The sequence below is a fragment of the Prosopis cineraria genome, unplaced genomic scaffold (genome assembly GCF_029017545.1).
Source record: "Prosopis cineraria cultivar Desert tree isolate PC_DT_omini unplaced genomic scaffold, ASM2901754v1 PC9, whole genome shotgun sequence".
NCBI classification, from domain to species: domain Eukaryota; kingdom Viridiplantae; phylum Streptophyta; class Magnoliopsida; order Fabales; family Fabaceae; genus Prosopis; species Prosopis cineraria.
In genome coordinates this window covers 7,932,652-7,950,911 of record NW_026555340.1, presented here as the reverse complement: position 1 = coordinate 7,950,911, position 18,260 = coordinate 7,932,652, and the positions used below count along the sequence as shown (strand labels likewise).

The 18,260-nt window shown below is 30.1% G+C and overlaps 1 long non-coding RNA gene across 1 annotated transcript; it reads left to right on the top strand.

Annotated features, from left to right (window-relative positions):
* Positions 1–3,438: 3,438 nt before the first annotated feature.
* LOC129319376 (uncharacterized) lies at positions 3,439–16,714 on the top strand. The gene is made up of 3 exons (XR_008595492.1): positions 3,439–3,765; positions 6,887–7,004; positions 15,420–16,714. It is a non-coding gene; the product is annotated as an uncharacterized LOC129319376 (long non-coding RNA).
* Positions 16,715–18,260: the final 1,546 nt, after the last annotated feature.

The following is an 18,260-nucleotide window of genomic DNA, read 5'->3' as shown; positions in this document are numbered from 1 at the left end:
GGCTATAAAAACCTCCTTGTTTTCCTTGATGTTGAATCATAATGGGTTTTGAAGCCATCAAGATTAACTCATAGTTTCTTCTATATTTCATTATCTATTGGAATTTTGAGGGTGCATTTTTTAATCCAAATGGCATTACATTTCATTCGTAATATTCAAAAGGAACTGTGAATGCTATCTTATATCTATCTTTCTCTATTATACGTACTTGGTAGTATCAAAATTTCATATCAAATTTTGAAAATATTGAAGTATTAGATAGTCTTCCTATTAAATCCTTTTTTTAAGCATAGGACATCTTATCCATCTTAAAACTTTATTTAGTGCCTTATAATTTATGATTGACCTTAGCACACCTCTTTCTATTTTTGGGTTATTTTGGACATAAAATGTTGAGCAACTCCATAGAGATTTACTTGGCCTTATCAAAATTCTATTTCTGCACTATTTTGGATATAAAAGGCAATGCAACTTCATGAAAATGTATGTGTGATTAGAGTCGATAATTTAGGCGAGCCAAGTTCAATTCAAGCCTGTCTTATTCAAATCAAGTTTAAAGTATCCTACCTATTTTAAAAAACTCATATAGCCAAGCCCAGTCCAAACACATTCAGGCTTATTTGGACTAGCCCAAATACCTAAAATTTTTTAAAAATATTTTTTGAACTAATTTTATTTTTTAAATAATTCTGTTAAGTATAAAATATTATTTTAACTTTAAAATAATAAAATAAAAAATAATAACTTATCAATTTTGTGCTTAAGTAACTCTATTACTATTTTATTGTATTATGTATAATTTATTCATGAATGTTTTTTTTACTTATAAATTAATGTCTTAGTTATTTAAATATTGCTTTTATCATGGTCATATGTAAATATTTTATGTATTTTAATTAAAATATATGATTTTAATTATGATCAACTTGATCTCAATTCAATCATGATTAGATCACTAACTTAAAATCATTACCCCACTTAGTTCAAAGCTTTTAATAACTTTTGAGTAAACTATACTTTTTATTTTTTAAGAATATTAAAAAAATAGCTATCATTATATTATATAAAAAAAATCATTTAATTATGAGTAAAATACTTTTTTTAAAAAATTATTTTTTCTTTAACTTTTCATATTGTTTAACCCTTACATACAAGGGATATTTACATTAATTTATTCTTAATTTTTAATCAAGTATGGTGTGGATGATAACTAAATAATTATTCAAAAATATTATTATGTTTATCTAGTAGTAGAGCTAGGAATTCATACATGCTTAAATTTTATTTTTAAAATTATTTTACATTTTATTTTTACTTTAAAATTAATTATCTTATTTTATAAAAAATATAAAATATATTTTTTTGGAAAAATGATGCATAGGACTCAAATTTTTTTTAAAAAAATTGCATCTTAAAATAAAAAAATAAATATTAAAATATATTTTAAATATTATTTTGTGATATTTTATTGGTTAAAAATAATACAAATATGAAAATATAAATATTTTTAAAAAATAACTATAGTAATGCACTCAAATATATAATATTTTAGTACAAAATGATATAAAATCTAAAGAATTAATTAATATTTATTATATTTAAAAAAAATTTAATTTTTTATTCAGTATTCAAGCTAAGCCCGAATTTGATCGAGCTTGGCCTGAATTTCCTATGACTTATTTAGGATAGCCTAAATAGGCCAAACATTTAAATTTTTTTTTTTTGGATTGGCTATAAATTTTTCAAGTAGGTTCGGACTAACTCGTTAGGCTTGGCCTAAATTACTGATTCAATGTGTGATAGAACCAGAATCTCAAAGAGATAATATATCCCATACTATACAAGCAATATTTCCTCCTCATCAAAAGGAAGGCATTTGGAATTATACTCCAATCAACATGAAAAAAGATAGAAGATATTATGAATTGATCCTGGTAGCTTCAAAATCCATCATGATTAATCATCAAGGAAAAGGAGGAGGATCTTACAACCAAATAAAAATCCATAAAGTATTAACTCCAACCACTTGGGGTTATTCACCTTATATGGCCAAGAATTTTCAATAAATTACCATGATTTATTTTATAATTATTTTTATTATAGAGAGGCATGGAATGATGTTTTGTATTACAAAAATTATGAACATTCCTAGTTTTTTGGTTTGATTGGGATTGTCCAAATACTTTTTTAAAATGTTTCCTTGAATAGTTTCATATTTTCGGACTAATAAAGAAAATCCTCCTTCTGAAGGTGGCAAAAGGGTACGAGTGTTTTAAAGGAAAGAAAAAATAATTTCAAAGACAATGAAAAGCTATTTTATTTCTTTTTTTATATGAGACTATTGTGGGTGATGGGTTGGTACTTCTCAGTGGCAACTAAAAGACCACCTTGCCTTACAGTCAATTATCTAGTAAGAAGATTTAGAATAAAAGGGTGGGATAAATATAATGAAAAATTTGCCGATACAAAAACAATTCTTGGGTGGATTAAAACTACTATTAAAACAATTCCAAAGCTAATTAAAAAACAAGCTGTTGCGTCAGTAGCTTTTTTGGCAAAAAATAACAAGTTGATGGCCCAACTAGCAACTGCCCAGACAAAAGGGGAATGGGCTTCAATAATTCAAGATGTAGCTTCTCAGGCATCTCAAGCTGCATCTAGAGATCCTCAACTTAGGAAATAAAAGATGACAACGTATTTGGAGTTGATTATGAAGAGTTCCAAATGGTTGCCTATAGATAAAAGAAAAAGAGAAGTTGGCCAACAAATGTGGCATTTAGTCAAAAGCAAAAGAAGAATAGAAAAAGAGTCACGAGTAATGAAAAAGAAAAAGCCAAGGGCACACTACTTAAAGTAATCAAAGTTAGTCAAAAGGAACCTCAACTAGAGTTTGGTGAAGCAAACCTTAAGGTTACTCAAAAGCCTATAAAAGAAGTAGATTCTTCATCTTACAGACATTGAGTGAACAACCCCTCTCTTGTAACCTATCTCCTTCTCCTACCACTTGTAAAATTCCCTCTTCTTTTCCTCTCAATTTCTTCCCTATAAGCATTTTGTACTTTTCTTTATTTAAAAAAAATCCTATGCTTATATTTATATACTGCTTTTAAATTTATGTACTGCATCCCGCAAATATATATATATATATATATTATTTTATTGTTATTAATTTATTAGCTTAGTTTAGGATATAATTTAAGGATTAAAAAATAATAATAGATAACTTTAATCCTGTAAATTTTCTATTGAGGAATCTTCTTCTATAACATTTATTCTATCTTTACTTTTTTTTCCTTTTAGATTTGGCATTTCTAATTTCTTATTTATTCTTGATAATAAATTTTCTATTTTGTTTTTATCTCTTATATCCCATTTTTTTTAAATTAATCATTTTTTTGTTTGTTCTGCAGATATGGCTTATAGTATGTAAATTTATATTTATATAATTATTTTGCTGTGCAGTTTTTTGTGATTCTTTATTTTCTTCAAGATTTATTATAAGTATATGTATCTAAAGTTTCACCATTAATTTCTTGTTGTATATTTAGAATCTTGTCTGCTACTTCTTCTTTTTCTTCTTCTTCTTCAAAAGATTATTCTTCTTCCGAATCATAGGCAGCAGCTTACAAAGGGAAAAAGTGAAGAGAGAAGGTTGAAGGGAATATATTACAAGTGGTAGGGGGAGAGAGAGAGAGGGTTTAGAAATTCTTCGATGTTTGCAATGTCCAAGGTTTTATGTTACTATGGAGGTCAAGAAAACTCATGGTTGAATCAACTTTCTTTAACCTTGATTGTTTTTCTTAAGTGCTTGGCTCTACTTTTGATAAGATTCTATTTTTAACTTTCTTTTCTTGTAGCTTTTTTTTTTGCTTTCTATCCTTTGCTTTCTTATCTTCTTTCTTTCTTTTGTTACCCGTGATTTATTGTCTTCCTTATTCTTTTGCTTTTGCTTTTTTTCTTTTACTCTTGGTTTCTTTTGGCCCAACTTGCTTTCTGTTGTTCTTTTATTTTTCCCTATCGGCAACTTGTTGATAATTTTCAAAGAGCATTGTATATGTCTTCATTTTCTAATTCTTAGATAGATGACATTTGACGGTGCCCGTGAAAGGCCAAGTTTATAATCAGCTTTTATAGCAAAAATGTTTTCAATAAACTACCATGACTAAGTTTATAATTATTATGATTATAAAGAGGTATAATACTTTGTTTTATACTATAGAAATCATGAGCATTCCTAGTTTATCTAGTTCATTAGGGATTGTTCAAATAGTTTTCAATATAGTTTCTTGAATGGTTTCACTAGACCAGTAAAGAAAATACTTCCTTTAGTGATAGTGAAGGGATATGAATGTTTTAAAGAAAAAAACTGATTTTAAAAATAATGAAAAGTCATTTTATTTCTTTTATCACATGATAGTACTGTGAATAATAAGTTAGTGCTTTGTTGTGGTAAATGAAAGGCTACCATGCCTACAGTCAATTATTTGGTAAGAAAATTTAGAGTCAAATGGTGGGATAAGGACAATATAGAATATGTGAACACTCAAGCACTTTTTAGATGGATGAACAACATCGTCAGAAATATTCCAAGGCAAATAAAAAAGCAAGCATCACAAGCAGCCTAGGTAGTTTATAGTGAAGAATTTACCTCTCTTATTCAGGAGGTAGTTTCCTAGGTAGTGTCAGATGTAGGGTCCTCTATCTAAAAATTAGAAAATTAAGACATATTCAGTTCAGATTTTGAGAGTTATCAACTAGTTGCCAACAAAGAAAAATAAAAGAAGAAAAGAAAGCAAGTCATGAGTCAAAAGAAACAAAAGAGGAAAAGAAGAAAAGAAAAAATAAAAACAAAAGTAAAAGAAAGACAAGAAATTAAAGGTAAAAAAAAAAAAAGGAAATAAGAAAGATGGAAAGCCAAAAAAAAACCACAAAAAAAAAAAGTCAAAAATGAAATCTTATCAAAAATAATAAAGTCAAACTTTAAAGAAAAGCAATTAAGGTAAGTTAATTCAAGTATGATTTTTTTTTTGAACCTCTATCAAATTAGAAACTCTTGGACGTTACAGGCATCAAATTTTCTAACCCACTATCCCCCTACCACTTGTAGAATTCGGTCACCTAAACTAATAGTGGTTTGTCCTTCTGAAAAAGAAATATTATAATAATAAAATAAAAAATAAAGTCATTTGTCCCCAAAAATGAAAAAAAAATATAATGATAATAACAATAAATAATAATTATATGAGACCGACACTTTTTTTTTAATAAATATAGCCCCTTCCATTTTGTCTTCATCCCTCCATTTTGCACCTTCACCTTGGTCTCTTCCTCCTGCTCCTTTGCACAGCGTTGCCAGTTTTTCAGGTAAGTTCTAAATTTTCAGATCATTTAAGTATTTAAAATGATTCCCAATCACAAAAATATTTTGATATATATTTTTTTACTCATTAAAAAATATTTTATAGTATTTATTATATTCTCAATAACCTCAACATTTATTTTTAAATCATCATAACTTTAGATTAGCTGTTTTATAAGAAAATTTTAATTTAAATTTTTTTTCTATTCATCAAAACAATGCTATTGTTAGACAATTCTTGATTAGTGAAAAATATTAATCAAGAAAATTTGGAAAATGAGAGTCATTTTGAATATCCAAATGATCTGAAAAATTTGAACTTAACATAAAAAATAAAATGGCGGACGCTGCGCGAAGGAGGAGAAAGAGACCAAGTTTAAGTTAGGATATAATTTAAGGATGAAAAATAAGAATAAAATAATATATATATATATATATAAAAATAAAAAAAAGAAGAAAATGGGACAAATCACTTTTTAAAAAATAAAAAATGGATGTGCTTAAAGCTCAAGAGGAGCTAGTAGGCATGCCAAGCCTAAAGAGAGTTTAAGAGTTTAAGTCTAATGTGTCCAAAGATCCATTGTAAAGTATAGGAGGTCCAACAATTAGAGCCCAGACCACAGCTATGAAGGAGGCCTAACTGGTCCTATTAAAGAAGTCCAAGAGCTTGAGCCCATATTCTTTAATGAGCTAATAAGCTCAATGAAGAAGGTTCACACTTGCTTACAACATTAAAGATCCAAATTCATGAAAATGCAAGCCCAATTGGTGAAAACTCAGGCCTATTTAATTCACCATATGTTAAATAAGCTTAAGGGGTATTTTGGTCAAGAATGGGATGCCATTTATGGTCTAATTTGAAGATAAGAAGGTGCCATTTATGATCATAAATGAGTAGAGAAAAGGCATGATCTCCATCATCTTTAAGCCTTCAATGTGAATTCGAATTATTTTCTATTTTGTTCTAAGTTTGAATTTTAAGACTTAATTGTTTTTCTTTTTAATTTTTAGCTTTAATATTGATTCTTTTTCATTATTATCATTTTATTAGGTGATTTGACTTAGGAAGCAAGACTTTAGTTATTAGGAAAGTTTTTGAGTTCTCTCATCTAGCAATTATTGTTGAATTCCCAAGAAATAAGGAATCTTCTTTTCTGAGAAGATGATGCCATTATGTAGGGAATCATCTAGGGCTAGGGACTCTAGAGTCTTTTATTGTCATGCCTATAAATAGACCCCCTTATGTAATTTTCCAACCATATTATGAATGATAACTTTCTCTTAAGTTTGGTGAAACTCTCTGTGTGAGCTGTGCTTCCTTGTGGGAATCCTGAGGTGAATACTAGTGTGATCAAGAGTCTGATCAACTCTTATGGTGTCTCAAAGGCTAAGGATGCTAGAAATAGGTGTTCTAGTTTTCCTTTTCCTTGATCCTTATCTTTCTTTTGTTTATCATATCTACATCCCTTATCATATTTTCATCTCTACTTTTGTTTGTTTATTTTTTATTCCTTATTCGTGTTTCAGGTCCTGTCTCAAACTAGCACGATCTCGCTCCAACTCCCATATCACCTCCCCTTTCGTTTTCCACCTTGGCCTTTGTTTTTTCTCCTCCTTCTTCACATAGCATCTACCCATTTTTCAAGTAAGTTATAACTTTTTAGATTGTTTAGGTATTCAAAATGACTATTAAGCACCAAACTCTTTTCATAAATATTTTCCACTCATCAATAAATATTTAATAGTAATATTATTTTGATAAATAGAGAAAATGTTTTGATTTGGATTTTTTTGTAGAATGCTTAATCAAAAGTTGTGATGATTTAAAAATAAATGTTTAAGTTGTTGAAGGTATAATAAATGTTATAAAACATTTTTTTAGGTTGGAACTCAAATTTGAGAGTTTGTAAGTTAAACTTGAGACTTATATGATTGAATTTATATTAGATTTGAGATGTTGGGATGAATTTTTAATTATTAGATGTTTATTTGAATATGAATAAATATTTTTAAGGCTATGAAATGTTGATTTGTAGTTTGAGGGGTTTTTTCTTTGAATTTCCAACTTAATTTTGAACAAATTTTTAGAATGTGGATTAATAAAATTTTGATATTAGGATTGATTTGGAGCTTAAATAATTTATTGGACTATGAGAATTTTAGAAAGGAATGTGGAAAAAAAGTTAAACAAGGCACTAATCTTGAAGTAGAATTAGTATAGGTCTTAAGAGTAAAACTTTCTAACTCTTTAAATTAGAATTACTTATTAATTTTAATGGAAAATTAATATTTAGTATTATAAAATAATTATGTAGATTGTGTTGACAAAGAGAGTGATGAAAGAGATATTGTAAAGGGGAATATGTTGTTTAAGAGATAGGGTAACCATTATTAATATGTGGTAGTGTGTGTGGTTTATTGTGTGTTTGTTTTGTTATTAGAAAAATCTTGATTTTTGTTGATAAATAATATATGTGTATATTTTTGTTCTGAAATAATTGCTAAATGGGTAAGATTTATATTTATGAATATTTTATGAATATTGGCCCTGCTAAAAATATGAGATAAAATGTCTGGTTGATATAAAAAATGTGCCAAGTGATTTTGTCTAGTTGTTATAAATGCATGACTTGTCAAAGTGTATTGAAGATTGTTCGATAGGGATTTTGTCTGATTGAGTTACCATATGGTAAGCTTGTCGGAGTGTATTAAAGACTATTCGATAGGGCTTGTAGCTTGATCCAACTCACCTTTGGTCGGGTGACTTAGCATCTGAGCATAGATTAAGAAGGGATATAAGGTGTTTGGAAAAGTGTTTTTTGGACCTAAGTCAGGTATTAATAGCAAAAATATGGTTTGTAAAGTGTTGGTTACATGACCATGTTTTTGAAATTTTAACAAAGGTATACTCTTGAAGCACTTAAAAAATAAATACTTCGATAGTAGATTATTTGTGAAAGGTTTTTATTATAAGGAAAACTCTTTCTACCATGGTAAGGGTTTAAATGTTATTAAATTAGTTTATTAAACTATTAATTTGTAAAAAAATAAACTATTAATTTCCCTTTCTAAAGGGGTATAAGGTGCCAGGCATTCCATAAGGTGAGGGTTGGTAGTGATGCGAGTCAGGTCTCGCTGAAGTACTCTAGTTCCTGTGCTTTTGTGTGTTTTTATGGCTTATAAGGCAGCCTTGAATGGTACCTCATGGGTTTTTAATATGGATAGGAACCACACAAACAACCCCTTTGGTTAGTATGGTAGTGATAGTGTTTCCCTAAGTAGTGGCAGTAATGGTGATTCACTTTTTCATCTACTTCTTATCCATCAATTGAATGGGAATGAATACTTGTAGTGGTCCAAGATGTTCGTACGTGGCCGAAATAAGGAGATTTATTCGATTGGTTCCCTGAAACTACTAGAAGTTAGTGACCTCAAGTATGAAATTTGGTTTGCAGAAAATAACATGGTGATAACTTGCTTTATCTACTTTCCAACTCAACCTAGGAAATTTTAAAATCTACTCAACATACTTATTCTGTAAAGGAAAATACAGCAACAATTTATCAAGAAAAGCATACTCTTTGAACTCTTACACAGGGGGAGAAATTAGTTACCTTGTATTACACAACTCTTATGCATCTCTAGCAACATATAGACCTATACAAGGTGTATCAATAGTCTTGTCAAGCTAATGCGCTCTACTATAAGATGGTAGTTGAATGTGAGCGGTGTTATGAATTTCTTCTTGGCCTCAGTCACTCCCATGAGGATCTTCCAGGAAGAATTATGGGTATGAAACCTCTACCTTCTCGTGAAGATATATTTAATATGATTAAATATGAAGAAAGTTGTGAGGCCTTGGTATAGCTTTCTCTTCCTATTTCCTCTTCCCTTCTTAACACTTCGGTTATGATAGATCATGGTTATCAAGAGAACAATCACAAAGGAAAAAGGTCTCTTTAATGTGATCATTGTAATAAAAATGGTCATATCCAAGGGACTTGCTGATAGATTCATGGCAAATAATTTCATTTAAAGACCAAAACTAGGGTGATAGCAAGGGCAAACATAAAGGTGATAACAAAGAGTTTACTATCATGCTTACTTATGATCTTATACTTAATACTAAGAAAATTGCTATGATGAAATACATTCTAGAAAAATATACTTGAGATGAGACAAAGTCAAAAACCTACTCCCTTGGTCACCTTGGCCCATACTAGTAAGAATTTACTAGTTGAACTTAGTGCTGTTTCTCACTGTAACAACACCTGGGTGGCTGATTCGAGGGCAACAAACCATATCACAAGTTTTGGGAACTATTTTTTGAGTTTAGCCCTCATTTCGAGCATACTCGTGTACAAGTAGCTAATAGCACATATTCTCGGTTGATAGGAACTAGAACTGTTGTTATCTCCAACTTTATTATTTTGAAGAATGTTGTATATGTTCCCGATATCCAATGTAGTTTGTTATCAATCACATGTATTACCCACTATTTATCTTTCCTTGCTACCTTTAATAAATCTCATGTTTTTTAGGGTTTAGTCTCTGAGAGGATGATTAGCAATGCTAAAGGACACAATTGGCTCTACTATGTGGAAGGAAAATCTTCCAAGAAAAGCTATTTAGTTGATCTTATTTCCAATTTTGTCTTTGCTTTTTCTATTATGTCTCAAGAAGACATTATGTTGTGGCATTTTCATTTAGGTCACCCTAGTTTTGATTATATGAAAAATTTGATTAACTCTATGAATGAAATTAAATTTCATTGTGACACTTGCAAATTTGCCAAACAAACTTGCAATCCTTTCCTAACTAACTCTTATATTCCCTCCATACCTTTTTCTCACATACATAGTGACATGTAGGGTCCTTTACGGATTGAAACTCATACTAAGGCCAAGTGGCTTATTTCTTTTGTTGATGATCACACTCAATTGAAATGGATTTTTCTTATAAAAGAAAAATCTATAGTGACAATGAAATTGAATATCTCAATTCAGCTTTTCATTCTTTTCTTATTGAGAATAGGAAACAGTACCAAACTTCTAGTGTGCATTCAACTCAATAAAATAGAGTAGCGAAGAACTAAAAGTTGCTAGGGACCTCTTACTAGGTAAAAATGTTCCATAAAAATGTTAGGGAGATGTAATCCTTAAGGTTGCTTACCTCATTAATTGTATGCCCTATAAGGTTCTCAACTTTCAAATTCCTCTTAACTTATTTTTGACATCCTATCCTCACTCTCATTTGATTAACTCTCTTCCAAAAAGGTTTTCGGACAAACTATTTTTTCTTTCATGAAGCAAGCAGTAAACTCAAATCTTGGTCTATCAAATGCATTTTCTTAGGATGTTCATCTACTTAAAAGGAGTACAAGTATTATTCTCCTTACACTCACAAGTTCTATATCATTATAAATGTCGTGTTTGTTAAATCAATAACCTTTCTTTCCCAACTTACCCATTCAAGGGGAAAATGATGGTGAATGGCTAATTTATGCAATAAACAATGGTCATTCAAATAATAAACAAACTAGCAGCCTTAGTGTATGTCCTCATATGCCACTAGACCTTTTCTCTAATGAAACTAGTAGCCGAAGTGTGCATCCTCATGTGTCATTAGACCTTTCTATGCTAACTCTATTTTTATTCCTATCCCTACTATCCCAAGGCTTGAACCATCTATTCTAGAACCTAAAGTTTAAACTACCCAAATTGAACTCAATTTTAAGACATACTTGGATGAATCAGGGATAGATCAAGTTGAACGGCATACAAATAGTGAAGATCCCATTGTTGCTTTAAGGAAAAGTCATGATTCTCAATCTAAGGTTAATCCTAAAGAACTTCAGCGGTCTATTGCTCTTAGAAAAGGTAAGAGGAGTTGTATTAGACACCTCATCAATAGGTATGTCTCCTATGACAAACTCAATTCTCAATTGAAGAACTTTGTTGTAATTATTGATAGTAAGAATATACCTTAGACTTTTGAGGAAGCCATAGTTGACCCTATATGGATGTGGCTATTGCTGAAGAGCTGAAGGCTCTAAATAAAAGGTAAACATAGGAGATTATGAAGTTACCTTAAGGAAAGTCAGTGGTAGGGAATAAATGGGTTCTTATAATGAAGTATAATCCTGATAGTAGTCTTAATAAATATAAGGCAAGATTAGTTTCCAAAGGCTTTACCTAAACCTATGGCATTGACTATTAGGAAACTTTTGCACTAATGGTGAAATTCAATACCATAAATATTCTACTTTCTCTTGTTGCTAATTTAGATAGGCTATTATTTCAATTAGATGTTAAGAATGCCTTTTTAAATGGGGATTTAGAAGAAGAGTTGTACATGGAGATTATACTAGGACTGGGAGGTTAGCATAATGCATGAAAAGTATATAAATTGCACAAGTCATTATATGGCTTAAAGCAGTTGCCCAAGGCTTGGTTTGAAAGGTTTGCTCATACTGTAAAGAGGTTTTGCAATGTTCAATGTCAGGTTGATTATACATTATTTGTAAGACAATTTGTCAAAGAAAAACTTTCCTAATCATATATGTGGATGATATAGTACTAACAAGAAATGATGCAGAAGAGATCTTAAAGCTAAAATAATGGCTAGCTAAAGAATTTGAGATCAAAGACCATGGAAATCTAAGATATTTTTTGGGTCTAGAGGTTGCTTGATTGTCTAAAGGCATTAATATATCATAAGGAAAATACACCTTAGACTTGCTTAAGGAAATTAGAATATTAAGAGCAAGACCTACAAACACTTTAATGGAATTGAATTGCAATTTAAAGGTGAAACTTGATAGGAAGACATTGAATAAAGAGAGGTATTAAAAATTGGTGGGAAAACTCATATACTTATCTTACACAAGAACTAACATATCCTTTGGAGTAGGATTTGTGAGCTAGTTTGCAAGCAATACCTAAAAAGAGCATATGGAAGTTGTATACAAGATCCTCATATATCTCAAAACCACATTAAGAAAGGGTTTATTCTTCTTAAAGGGGAATAAGAAGAGTATAGAAATCTATATAGATGGAAATAAGAAAATTCTAGGATCAGAAGGTGTAATAGATGTAGAAATCTACAATGATATAGACTGGGCAGGAGCAATTTATGATAGGCATTCCACCACAGGATATTATTTATGTGGGGTAACTTGGTAACTTAGAGGAGTGAAAAATAACTAGTCATTTTTAGAAACTTGGTAGAATTTAAATATAGAGCATTAGCTCTTGGAATTTTTGAAGGTATATAGGTTGTACAACTATTGAAGGAACTTGGTGTAGAAATGAAAGCTTCTATAAAAATGTGGTATGATAGTATGGCATCTCTCAAGATTACAGACTATCCTATTTAACATGACTATACTAAGCATGTCAAGATTGATAGACATTTCATCAAGAAAAAAATAAGATCATAGATCTGGCATATATTCCCTCAGGAAACCAAGTTGCAAATATGATGACTAAGCCTCTTAGAAGAGTGAAGTTTGAAGAGATGATAAGCAAGATGGAAATGATCAACACCTATTTTCCAGTTTGAAGGGAAGTGTGGAAAGTAGGCTAATGGGTCTTAGGCTCATTAGTTAACTTAACCTAACCCTAATGCTTATTAGTTGTCTTTGTTCTATCATTACCTTTTTTTAAGTAAGATACTAGCGATTATGTTTTATTCTATCATGATATGATATCATTATCACATCCTTCTTGTACATTATAAGTCTTGCTTCATCTCTGAATAATATTGATACAATTTCATCACAAATGTCTACACCTACCTATCATGCCCAAGCATCAATCCATTTCTTTTTCATCCCCCCAATCCTTCCTTTGTCAACATGCCATCATTTGCTATGCCTCTTGGCCAACTTTTTTTTTCCTCCTTAATAGGCCTATCTATTTATCCTCTTTTGGAGGAAAAATTGGATGCAACTTTTGCAGGTACTAGCTATTATGGCACCTTCTTTGCTGGATCAACTCTATAACTTGGATTCTCCATGACATCTCCATCTAGTTGTATTCTTTCCCTCTCTTTTACTTTACTTGTTTCTTGGTTATTTGCTAAAATTGGATTTATAGTGTTGTTCAAGTGTGGAGGAGCTGCATCCGTACTTCATTAGCATTTAGGTCCTATATTCATGCATTTGCATTGTTTTTTCTGCCCTTATTCTTGGCCTCTTAGGTCTTTTGACTTCTTTGTCTTCTTCTTTAGTTTGAGGAATTAAGGGCAATGCCAAGTTTTAAGTGTTTTTTTGGGTAACATTGCATTTTGTATTTCTGGTTTTATTTTTAGATTGCATTCATCTTTTTTATATTTTTGCATAATTTTGTTGATTTGGCCAAATTTAAAATTTTTTGAATTTTTTTATAAATAGTGTTGAAAAAGTTTTGGAAAAAAAAATAAAAAATCTTTGTTTTGAGTTTAAGCTACCAAGCATAAGGAAATTCATCATGGCAATTGAATATGAGACATTTGACAACTTACTTGCACAAGAATATGATTGGATTTTTCTATCTAGCTTGCTTTGAAATTGATGGATAGCATAGCTAGTTGGAAGAAATTTTAAGCCTTCATATCCATTCTTCATTCAATTATGTGTCATGCCACTTGTCTTTGCTAGCTCTCTAGAACTTGTCTAGGCTACTTCTTGCATGTTTCTATTAGAAAATGATTTAGGCATTCATTAAAAATCACCAACCTTACTTAAAAGGCAAATCTGAATATTATATCTTTCGCCAACTCTTTGAGCCTGACTATTTCTATTTCATTTCATTCCATTTCGTCCACATTCCTTTTGAATTTCATTATGGATGCAACTGGACATGATTCCATTACATTTTAGATGCATGGCTTAATTTCATTTAGAAAATGCATGTGCCTTCTCATCATTCTAACTTGCAATTCATGTATGGTGCATGGTTACATACTCTAGATGCTTAATTGTTGCCACACCGTTACGATATGTTTTTATCATTCTGAATTGTTAGATTCACTTGGAGTTGAAAAGAAGAAGGAAAAAAAATAGAGAGAAGAAGAAAGGAAAAATATATTAAAAAAAGAATTGAAGAAAGAATTGATAATAAAATAAAAATAAAGAAAAACAAAAAGAAAAAGGAAAGAAAAATAGAGAAAAGCAAAATAAAGAAGGATAAAAGTGAATTCCAAATCTTTGTATTGATTTTTGAATTGCTTGTTACGGATTGTCATTGTTGTAATTGCATTGACTACTTGAAATTGGTTTATGTGTTTACTTTGTGATGGATCATTTGCATTTGTCCATTTTGACAATTCAATCCCTTTTCATCCATTCATTACATCAATCATGGTCATTTTTCTTAAAAAAGACCTGATGATTCTTGTTTTCATGCTAATTAGTCATGGAGATTTTAAAATTCTAACAAGCTTATGGTAGAATTGCATTGCAAGTGGTAGAGTGAACATGACCTTGCACACCTTTATGAGTTAAGTGAAATATTTAACCCCTGTTTGGTTATCTGTTTGTTTCTTGCTAGTTAGATTTTGAATCCCTAATTACTTTTGCATGCATATGTGGTTGATGGTTGATCATACTAGGTTAAAATGGTGTATTGAATTGAGCTAGCAATGAATTCTTGTTTGCTATTTTGTTTGTTTTTGAAATTGGTTTTGGCTGAGTGTGGGAAAATTTGATAAAGCAAAGTTTTCTGCATAGTTTTATTCCTTCTTTCCCTTTGTTTTTGGTACTCATCTAAAGCATTTTGAACATATTTGGAGTATTTTGGATCATTTGTGAAATTTTCAAAATTATAGGAATTTTGGGGTAAAAATGCAATTTCCAAGAGTTTATGCTAGAAATGTAATTTTTTAAAAATTATTTTTCAAAAATTCCAAAATTTAACGACTTGAAGTATTTGAGTTTTACATTCATAATATGATTTTAATTTGGGTTTAATCTTTCTTCTTGAGAAATAATTAAATAAATTTTTTAACTTAGGAGATTTAATATTTCACTTAAATTAAATGTGCAACTTAGTTTGAATGGTGCTATTGTGTGTTTTAGGTCATGGTTGAAGGAGAAAATGAGCTGCATGAAATTCACACCATTGGATGACCAAAAGAATGATCCCAAGGTTAATTTTACAAGTTCAAATCTTATCTAAAGCCTGGGGTGAAGCAGTCATTTTCTAATTTCTTCATTTCTTTCCCGATTACTTTTCTACCCTGCCAACACATTAAAATCCTTCTCTCCTCATATTTTAACAGCTTGCTTTTCATTTCCATAGAATTTCCAGATTTATTTTCTCCCATTTATTAATCCCATTAGCCATTATTTTTAGCCTATTCTTCCACTTATTAAGTCAACATTTGTCTATAATTTTCACTGACATTCATGTGCATTCCACTCTCCATTAGTCTCACAATTTCTCACATGCACAAACATGTCTCAGCCAATATTAAAAGTGCATTTTTTGATTAAATAGCATTAGAGAATCAAATTGTATGCATACTCTCTCTACCTCATGAATGTTAAAAATTATGCCCTAGGGCCAATCATTGTACCATAAACCTTGTTATTTAATGAATTTCTATTTTGTTATCATATTAATTTCATGTTCACTATAATAATTGTATCTTTGGATGAATTATAGTGATTCTCCTAAATGCCCTTTATCGGTCATTTGTGAGGGATCATAGATGAAACATGACTAGTGTGACTTTGATTAATTATAGAGATATAAATCAAAGTTGTAGGAAATTAAAAGGATACAAGGTGCTGGACCAACCCGCTATGAGAAAGTTGCATGGTACAAGTCATAAGCTTATCTCATATGTAACAATGTCATTAAGCCCTTTGATATGATATCATCATGAATTCCTATGTGATGACTACTGTACTTTAACCTAGTTAAAAGTCACCTTTAACTAGGTGATCATAAAGGCTATAATTGAATTTAGTGATAGTTCAAGATGGAATTTGTCCCTCACATTAACTGAGAGATATTATTGGGTCCTCGATGAGTAAGATTAAGAAAATGTATGGCCATACTATAATGGAAAGAGTTTTTCTATTATTATAGTCATTCCACTCAAAGATCAAGAAAGTAATAGTCAGGTAAAGGAGGATGACAATTTCATGTCTCACAGTTGACCGAAATATTGTGTGACAAAAATGATGTGATACGGTTATATGATAGATTACATCAAATTATTGATCCCTATATAAATTAGGTAGTCGCAATGTTTTGCTAGAGGTCACTTGTGACTTATGGGCTAGTTGCATTATTGGCCTATTGCCAACTTCATATAGGCCTACAGGGTTGCACACAAGAACATCTCAACTCGAGCTATAATGTTCAAGTTTATTGAATTTGAAATGTGTCTAGATTCAATGAATGTAATGCTTTGTCTAAGGTGAATGAATTTTTTATATATATCATATTTATCTGATGAATATTTATATATATATATATGAAATATAAAATTCAAAATATAATATTTTATACCATGTATATATTTTTAAATATATATATATATACAATATATATATATTATATTATATTATGTTAGTTTTAAATTTATTTATATGATAAGTTAATAACTAACATGATATGAGAGGATATCATATCACTTCTATTATTTAAACTTATGAGATAAATTCAAATAAGATATGATATCACAAATTTAATTTATGAAAAAATTAAATCTTATTTTGTTGGCTTAATATTAGATTTTAAAAATAATTGTGATTTTCTTTTTGAAAATTCAAAAGGAAAGACAAAAACCCTAATCTATATAGTATAGAGAGGGACGAGCTTCTTAAGAGAGAGATAGACTCTTGACAATAAAATTCTTTAAGAGCCATGAACACACCTTATAGAAAAAGAAAAAGAAACATCTGACTGAGGCCACAAGATCAAATCTTCAAAGGCTTTTGCACAAACAGACAAACATTGGGAGTGCTAACATGCTGTTTGTGTGGATATAATAGAGGGAGCTGATTTGCGTTGTCAGCTCCTGGGGTCTAAATGCTTGAGCAAAGCTTGAAAATTTGACATATAAAAAGTACTTCTTTTGTGCACCTTGACTTAAACAAATTCGATCAATCAACAATAGCAATTAAGGTTTCTAGATTTTGATTTTAATTTTCTACTCCACCCCCAATCTAATAGTGGTACCAGAGCTAGTTTGAATTGTCATTTAAGTTGGGTTGTGGTTGATTACCTTGCTATAATTCCTTCTTGCATGTTCATGTGATGAATTGCTTAAGATGTATGTTGCCATGATAAGAAATTCAATTAATGGATTTATATCTATATATGTTTTATATGTGGTATTTTTGACATATATATACACACTTGTTTAAATCTGAATATAAATAAGTTAAATGTTCATACATTTATTCATCCATATGATGTGTTTAACATGAAATCCATTTGGCTGGATTCTCAATATGATTGATGAATCTAAAGGATTTGAGGCAGTAATATGTTTGGGATCACTGTGGCTAATTAACCCTAGCCCAATGTAATTCACAATTGTGTAGCTTTTCATATTATATGAATTGTTTATTTTTTATGGTTTTCTTGGCTTGAAATTGTTTGGGTATGGTGACAAATATGGCTCTAGTTTTACAAGGATTGTAAATTTTAAATACAGCTTATGTGTCAAGCCTCTCTTTATAAACTCTAAATGTATAGTCTCTCATCACCCCAATCCCCTCGTATGTTTAAACAAGGTTTCTTTATATAATTTATTTTCTTAAAGAGGTCCTCTCATTGGCTTAAGAGGACATAGGTTAGGTGAGCTATATTATGTCATGTTTAATTATGCTTTTGATGTAGATCATTATATGCATAATTTTTTATGAGATACAACAGCATTTTATTTTACATGATGGCTA